Source organism: Lynx canadensis, chromosome C1 (genome assembly GCF_007474595.2).
Source record: "Lynx canadensis isolate LIC74 chromosome C1, mLynCan4.pri.v2, whole genome shotgun sequence".
In the NCBI taxonomy this organism is placed as follows: Eukaryota; Metazoa; Chordata; class Mammalia; order Carnivora; family Felidae; genus Lynx; species Lynx canadensis.
Genome location: NC_044310.1, coordinates 168,130,648 through 168,138,514, shown reverse-complemented (window position 1 = coordinate 168,138,514; position 7,867 = coordinate 168,130,648).

Genomic DNA, 7,867 nt, shown 5'->3' with positions numbered 1-7,867 from the left:
TGGGGGACTATACTACACCAACCCCCTCTTTTTTTTTTTTTTTTTTTTTTTTTTACTTCTGGTGGCAAATCTACCTGTCACTGTTGCCTGACTGTTATTCCCTAGCCACAGACACTGGGACTGATCTGTCCCAATTGGTACTGATGTGATGTATATAGGCTTTTGCTGAAATAGGAGGACAAATATAAGCACTCTCTCCTGTTGGATACAGACCTGAAAGGCTGTACCTCTGGGAATGCTGGCAGCCATCTTGTGGCCATAAGGCAGGGTGGCTATCTGAGAATGAAGCCAGAGGAAGCAGAGCCAAAAGATAGAGACAAAAGTCTCAAATTGATGGTGACATCTGACACCACACTAACTCCTACACTTTTCAGTTATAGAACCAACAGATTCCCTTTTTTGGTTACACTGCTTTGTATCATGTTTATTTTTGTTATAAAAATACCAAAGGCCATAACAAATCTGATAATATACATGCAATTATTTTGTCAAATGCTTACTAGCTAGGTCTTAATTCCATACCCCTGCATACCTTGATATATTTGGCTGGACCATATATGGGCCCTAAGAATTCTTTTTGCTTAGGCTTGAGGCAAGGTAAGTGGCCTCCTAGATCTCTCTCTTCTAAGCTGATACCTGGATCTTGGCCTTCTAGGGCATGTAAAACATATCCAAGAATACAACCCTGATGCTTTGACTGAAACTTGATCCTACTAGCCAGAGGCATAAATTCAAATATGTAAAGGAGCCATGGAGGAAAAATGATTAAGCAAAACAGGCTGGAAGTCCAAGGAAAATACCAAGGCAAATCTGGTATTAAATGTTAATAAGACAATGGGGAATAGGAAGATAAGAGTATTTGGGGGCTCTTGCCTCCTTTAAAAGGAGCAGCTGTTACTCAACTCCAACCAAAAGTTGCAATGGAGGGATGCAGTTCCAGTATTACCATCCCCCCATCCTGACTTTTATATGAAGTCTTCTGAATTTTAAACTTTAACAACTAGTTGAGATTTTTGACATATACAGTGCAAGCTGACACAGTGAGGGCCAAACTACATGCAGACATGAGGCACCCTATTATCTCCTTGGTAGACCTTTCAAGAGGTGGCAGAGAAGAGAGTTATTGGGGATACTTTCACAAATAGAATTCACCCCAAGTCCATCTACAGATACATGGAAGAAAAGAAAAAGATCTATAACCAAATACAACAAGCAGAAATGTCTTTAATCATAAGTTTGTTTGGTGACTACCATCTGGGCTTCTTAGGAATGCATTATACTCTTAGCTCATATAAGGTCTTCTTCCTCTCAGGGGGCAGGTATATTTTTTCCCCAGAAATAAAGTTGTGATGCTAGCAGAGTCTATGCATCTGTTTTCTTATTTTTCCCTTTTTAAAGCTGGTAAGAGGGTCTTCTGGCTTCTTTCTCTCCAGAAGGCATGATTAGCCAGAAGTCTCGCCCCAGGCAAGTACGAATTGACATTACAATTCTAAGAGAAGCAGTAACTTGAATCCATTTGATTAATAAATTGTGTTTACATATGCTTTCAACATAGGCTTATCTAAACTGTGGTAATTTCCTCTTACTCAACACATATTCGTTCTACTTTTAGATTTTCAGATATCTGGGAAAGGCACAGAGAATCAATGATACAAATTAAAAAAAGAAGTGTTTCTAATTCAGTCCTTCAAGATTGAGAAGCCCATGAAAATTCATAACACATGGTCTTCTCCGTCTAAACATTTGTAGGTAGGAGCATGCTAAAATGAGCATCTAAGGCAGCCAAGAAAGGAGAAGAAAGACTCCAGGAAGGCTAACATAAAACCTTTGGGATATGAAGTGATGATGTGATTGTTCTCATACTAATGAGGAAGTGCGGAGATCTCATGGTTGCTTAGACCCCAAAAGTCCATTTCCACTCTATCTACCATCTCAGTCCTCATCACATACACAAAAGTATTCAGGGTTCTGGGCTATTGCTCTAATTTCTAATTTGTGGGCTATTGTTCTAGTTCCATGTATCCTATGGAAATCGGGAGAAGTGGAGGACTAATAGAGGACTATTTCTCAGATGATCAGGGAAGCTACTGGTTCCAGGAGTAAATATTTGCTATTTCCTTTACTAGCAAATGGGGTGTTTAGAAAAAAATATCAACATAAATTTAAGGTGCAAAGAAGATGGAATTGGAACCCAAACAAGAGTTTACTGGATTGCTGGCCAAACATGTATGAAATCACTAGTCCCTGAGTAGGACATCTCCCAAGCTAAATAAACAGAAGTTCTAATTCTATACTACAACTTGGATAATTTTATCCTACTCAAGATAACTAGTTTATCTGAAAGGTGTGGTGAACATTACTAGTGCTTACAAATATCTGCTTCTTTTCTCATCCCTAGGACATACGAGACTAATTCTCAAAGCCTCATAATGAGGTAGGTCATGTGACTAGCTCTGAGCAATAGAATAAAAGCATAGAAGAAGTAGGTGAGGTCTTTATACACTTCCTTCTCTTAAAAAAACAAAAATAGGACCACACATCCCAGATGACACAAGTTTGGTTAGTGGAGCTCCCATCAGCCAGGAATCCGGAGTGACCATACAGAGAAGAGCTCCATGTTGACAGAAAATAAGCAGGTAACATGGGCAAAGAATAAGCTTTAGTTATGTTAAGGCCATGGGATTTCAGAGTGAATTTTTACTGCAGCATAGCATAGTCTATCCTGACCAGTAAAAAGGGATGCCAAGAAAGCAAGGAGATTGCCTTATCTCTGGGGCTAGGGGAAAGAAATTAGAAGCAGAGAAGGCAGCTAGGAGTAAGCTCTCCTATCTTCCTTCTGTCCTCCTGCCTTCCTTTAATCCTTGTTCTCCACACACACAAAAATGCACGCATTCTGTCAACTTTCAGTTCTATATTCACACATATGCCAACTTTATAAAATGAAAATAACTGGGAAAACACGTAAAGTATACAGCTTAATCTTGTGCATAATTTAAATATTTAAAAATTTTTATGTATTCAAATGCATTCATGAAAGGAGACATTAGCATGAAAAGCAGATTAGAAGTTGGTTTTTAGTTCTCTTAGTCTTACTGTTCTTTGCCAAACATTTTCTTGGTAGCACATACCTATCTCCTCTTCTCTTCCAAAGATACACAGGGTCCTAGGAACTTTTTCTACCCTATTAAAATCCACACTCAGAAAACACTATATACTCGTTCACTTACTTAGTCGTTGACACAACTTGTGTGTGGCATGTGTTATGTCTTTATCTACCCTCAAGGGACTCCCAGGTAAGTAGGAAAGCTAGTTTGCAAATAAATCCTTTGCAAAGTGAAGTGTGTGGTATAGATGTCTGCACAAGAGCAGGGACTAGGAGAAGCAAACACATATAATGTGATCATCTTGGGACGTCGAGAAAAGATTTACTGAGAAGGATGTGATGACTTCTCTTTAAAAGACTTACCAGAGATATTCTAGTGAATTGTTGGAGAAGGGTGAGATTAGAGGCAAGAGGCAATGGATTCATAAACTAGGACAGTTAGCAAGAAAAATGGAGAAAAGAGGACTGTGGCAGAGATATTAGGAAGCAGACACTAATTTGGATTTGAGGAGTAAAGAAGAGGGAGGAGTCCAAGAATATTCTAGACAAAGAGTCAGTGAATTTTTTCTACAATGGCCTAGCTGGTAAATATTTTAGACTCTGTGAGCCATATACAGCCTCTGTTTTATGTTTTTTATTTTGTATTATATTTAAAAAATATAAATGTCATTCCTTGTTTGAGGCATGGATTTGACCCACAGGCCATAGTTTTTGCCAACCCACCTTCTAGGTTAGAATACCCCAAGGGGAATATGTTGACTTAGATTAGAGGAGAAAAGGGTCAGCCTGAAAAGGAAACTGGAAAGTATGGGCTAATACTACTAACTAGTTCACTGTTTTATCACAAATAGAAAAGCTCTTTCAATAAGATTGACATTTCGGCATACTGATTGAATTTCCCTTCATTACAAAATCCATTTTTATAACATGTTCTTAGTTTTGGAAAATAAAACTTTCATTTATTACTCTTATAGTGCTTAAGAAAAAAAAATTAAAGTTTTAAGTCTTATTTGCCCAGTGTAGGCTTTTGTGTCCTACTTGTCAGTTTTTGGTTATAACATCCTAAATACTTGGAATTAAGGATATAGGTTTCTTCAACCCTAAAATTTGTGTGGAACCACAAAAGACCCTGAATAGTCAAAGCAATCCTGAGAAAAAAGAACAAAATGGAGGTATCATGCTTCTGGATTTCAAACTACACTTACAAAGCTATAGTAATAAAAACAGTATAGTATGGGCACAAAAATAGATGCATAGACCAATAGAACAGAGTAGAAAGCCCAGAATTAAATCCCAGCATATACAATCAGTTAATACTGGACAAGAGAGCCAAAAACACCCAGTGAGGAAGGGATAGGCTGTTTAACCAATGGTGCTGGGAAAACTGGAAAAAAACACATGTAAAGCAATAAAATTGAACTCCGATCTCACACCAGTCACAAAAATTAACTTCAAATGGAGCAAGGACTTAAACATGAGACCTAATACCATAAAACCCCTAGAAGACAGTGTAGGGAAGGCATTCACTTATTTGGTCCTGGAAATGATTTTTTTTTTGAATGTAGCAAAAGCACAAACAACATAAGCAAAAAATTAACAAATAGGACTACATCAAACTCAAAAGCTTCTGTATAGCAAAAGAAACAATAAAACTAAAAGACAGCCTATGGAATGGGAGAAAAAAAATTTACAAACCATATATTGGATAACGTGTTAATATCAAAAATACATAAAGAATTTATATAACTTAATGACAAAAAACAATGATTAGAAAATGGGCAGAAGAACAAAATAGACATGTTCCCCAAGAGGGCATCAAAGTGGTTAACAGGCACATGAAAAGACGCTTAACATCCCTAATCATAAGGGAAATGCAAAACAAAATCACGAGATATCACCTCACATCTGTTAGAATGGCTATCATCAAGAAGAAAATAAGTGCCGGCAAAGATGTGGTAAAAAGGTATCCTTATATGTTGTTGGTGGGAATGTAAACTGGTCTAATCACTATGGAAAACAATATGGAGGTTCCTCAAAAACTTCAAAATAGATCTGCCATATGATCCAGCAGTTCCACTCATGGGTATTATGTAGACTATATACACAATGGAACTATTCAGCAATGAGAAAGGAGGCTATCCTGCCATTTGTGACACACACATAGATGGCCCCTGAGAATTCTATGGGAAGTGAGATAAGTCAAAGACAAGTACTGTATAATATCGTGTATATGCAGAATCTAAAAGAGTCAAACCTGTAAACAAAACAGAACAAAACAAAACAGAGTAAAATGGTAGTTTCCAGGGGAATGGGGGTGAAGGAATAAGATTGATGATATTTAAGAGTACAAATTTGGGGGCATCTGGGGAGTTCAGTCCCTTGAGGCTCCAACTTTCTCTCAGGTCTTGATCTCATGGTTTGTGAGTTCAAGCCCCTCAATAGGCTCACTGTTGTCAGCACAGAGCCTGCTTCGGATCCTCTGCCCCCTGTCTCTCTGTCCCTCCCCCGTTCACACTTTCTCTCTCAAAAATAAACATTAAAAAAATTTTTTTTAAAAAGAGTACAAATTCGTAACAAGTACTAAATAGGCCACAGAGATCTAATGTATAGTATATTGAATTTAGACACTCCTAAATATGTAATGTGATAAATACCATTATAACAACAACCATATTACAATGCATCAAAATAATACTCTGTATACCTTAATTTTACACAATATTACATGTCAAACTTATCCAACTTAAACAAAAAAAAGCTCCAGCCCTCCTTTGTCATTATTTGCATTGCTTGCTCTTTTTTTTGATAGGTGTATTCTAGAGAAATAAACAAATGAAAAAAAATGATAATAATAATAATAATAACAATACTACTACTACTACTAATAAAGAAGTAAATGCAATGTGAGATCCTGAATAGGATCTTTGAACATACACACAAAATGGATATTAGTTTAAAAAGTAGTGGAATTCAAATAAGGTTTATAGTTAATGGGATTGTACCAAAGCTAATTTTCTGGTTTTGGTAATTGTGCTATAGTTATGTAAAATGTTTATATTAGAAAAATCTAATGTTACTTCTACAACTTTTCTGTAAGGAAAAATGAGTTCTATATAAAAAGTTTAAAAGTAAGAAAAAAAAGAATACAGGTTTCTTATTACAAAGCCATAACCCATTATATTCTTTAATAGTAGATGCTTTTTGGCTTGATGTACAATAGATGCTTAACACATGTTATTTGAGTCAATTAATTAAAATGATAAAATATCCATTGAAAAGTAAATTTCTATTCATATGGGATATAATCACTAGTTTCACAAGGCTTAAAAGTTTTCAACTTTGGGAGTATATAAATCAGTTAGGAGAGATGCCTTTCAATATTATCTATATTTTTACATTTGGATTAAAAGATGACAATGGAGGGGCGCCTGGGTGGCTCAGTCAGTTGAACGGCCGACTTCAGCTCAGGTCATGATCTCTTGGCCTATGAGTTCGAGCCCCGAGTCGGGCTCTGTGCTGACAGCTCAGAGCCTGGAGCCTGTTTCGGATTCTGTGTCTCCCTCTCTCTGACCCTCCCCCATTCATGCTCTGTCTCTCTCTGTCTCAAAAATAAATAAATGTTAAAAAAAATAAAAAAATAAAAAAAAAATAAAAGATGAGAATGGAGAAATGTCTTTTATTATATCCTAAATAGAATTTCTAGGCTTTCACTTATAGAAAACTGCCCCTTTTCTTTCTAATTATTATTACAGTATGTGCACAGACAAGCACATACCATTAATTCCTGTTTATCTGAGGGTGGATTAAGTGGTTTCTGGAATAACAGGTTTGTGGATTAGCCAGTTTTCAGATGGAGGTGGTTAAGGTACAGCAGAGATTTGGGATTAGGTCACTTCCCCTACAGGGGCATATAATCAAGCCCTGGGGCATTAGTCCTAATTATCAGTTCCCCAGTGGTTGGATGACAGGATTCCAGGTCATGCAATCTGGCACACTTGATCTACTCTACTAAAAGCCCTACCCAAGGTTTGGCTTCCCAGCTCCTCACCTTGGAGAGCTGTCCTTCAATTCCAATTTCATACATTACCTAATTGTTTAGCCTCGCTGGAGAACGAGATCTTTCCAGATGGCAGCTGTGGTTTATCCAATGTTTGACTGATCTGCAAACTGGCCTCACTACTTTGAGGTAGTGAAGAGTTGACTGTCTTTAAACTTGTGTGGTTTGGGCTTATCTGTAACCTATTTTATTTCCACGTACCCTAAGATTATCTCTGATAGTCAAGTATTGAATGTAATCATATGTCATCCCTTAAATTTCTGTAAAAATATAAATTTTACAGTATTCTGACTAGTTCTGTTTTATCGTACAAAATATTTATTTCATTTCAGGGATCCTATAACATAGTCCTATTTGTTTTCAATATGATACTTCTATGACAATGTAAAATTCTCCAATTCATAAGTCTGTGTTTTTAATATTCAACTCAAAAAAAAAAAAAAAAAACTAGGCTGAAATTTATATTTGTACTTAGGGACAGGTTTCCAAATGCTCAGAGTGACCTGAATATTAGTATCAACTCTTTACCCCCAAATGTATTCACTTTATAAACATCATCCATATCTTGTAACTTTATACTGCATTCTTCAATTCTAAAATACAAAGCAATACATACAAAAGAGCTTAAGAAAAGTTAAGAAAAATACCAAATAAAGAGATCTATTCCTAGAAACTGAAACCCAGAGAGGGTTTATCCTTTCAATACC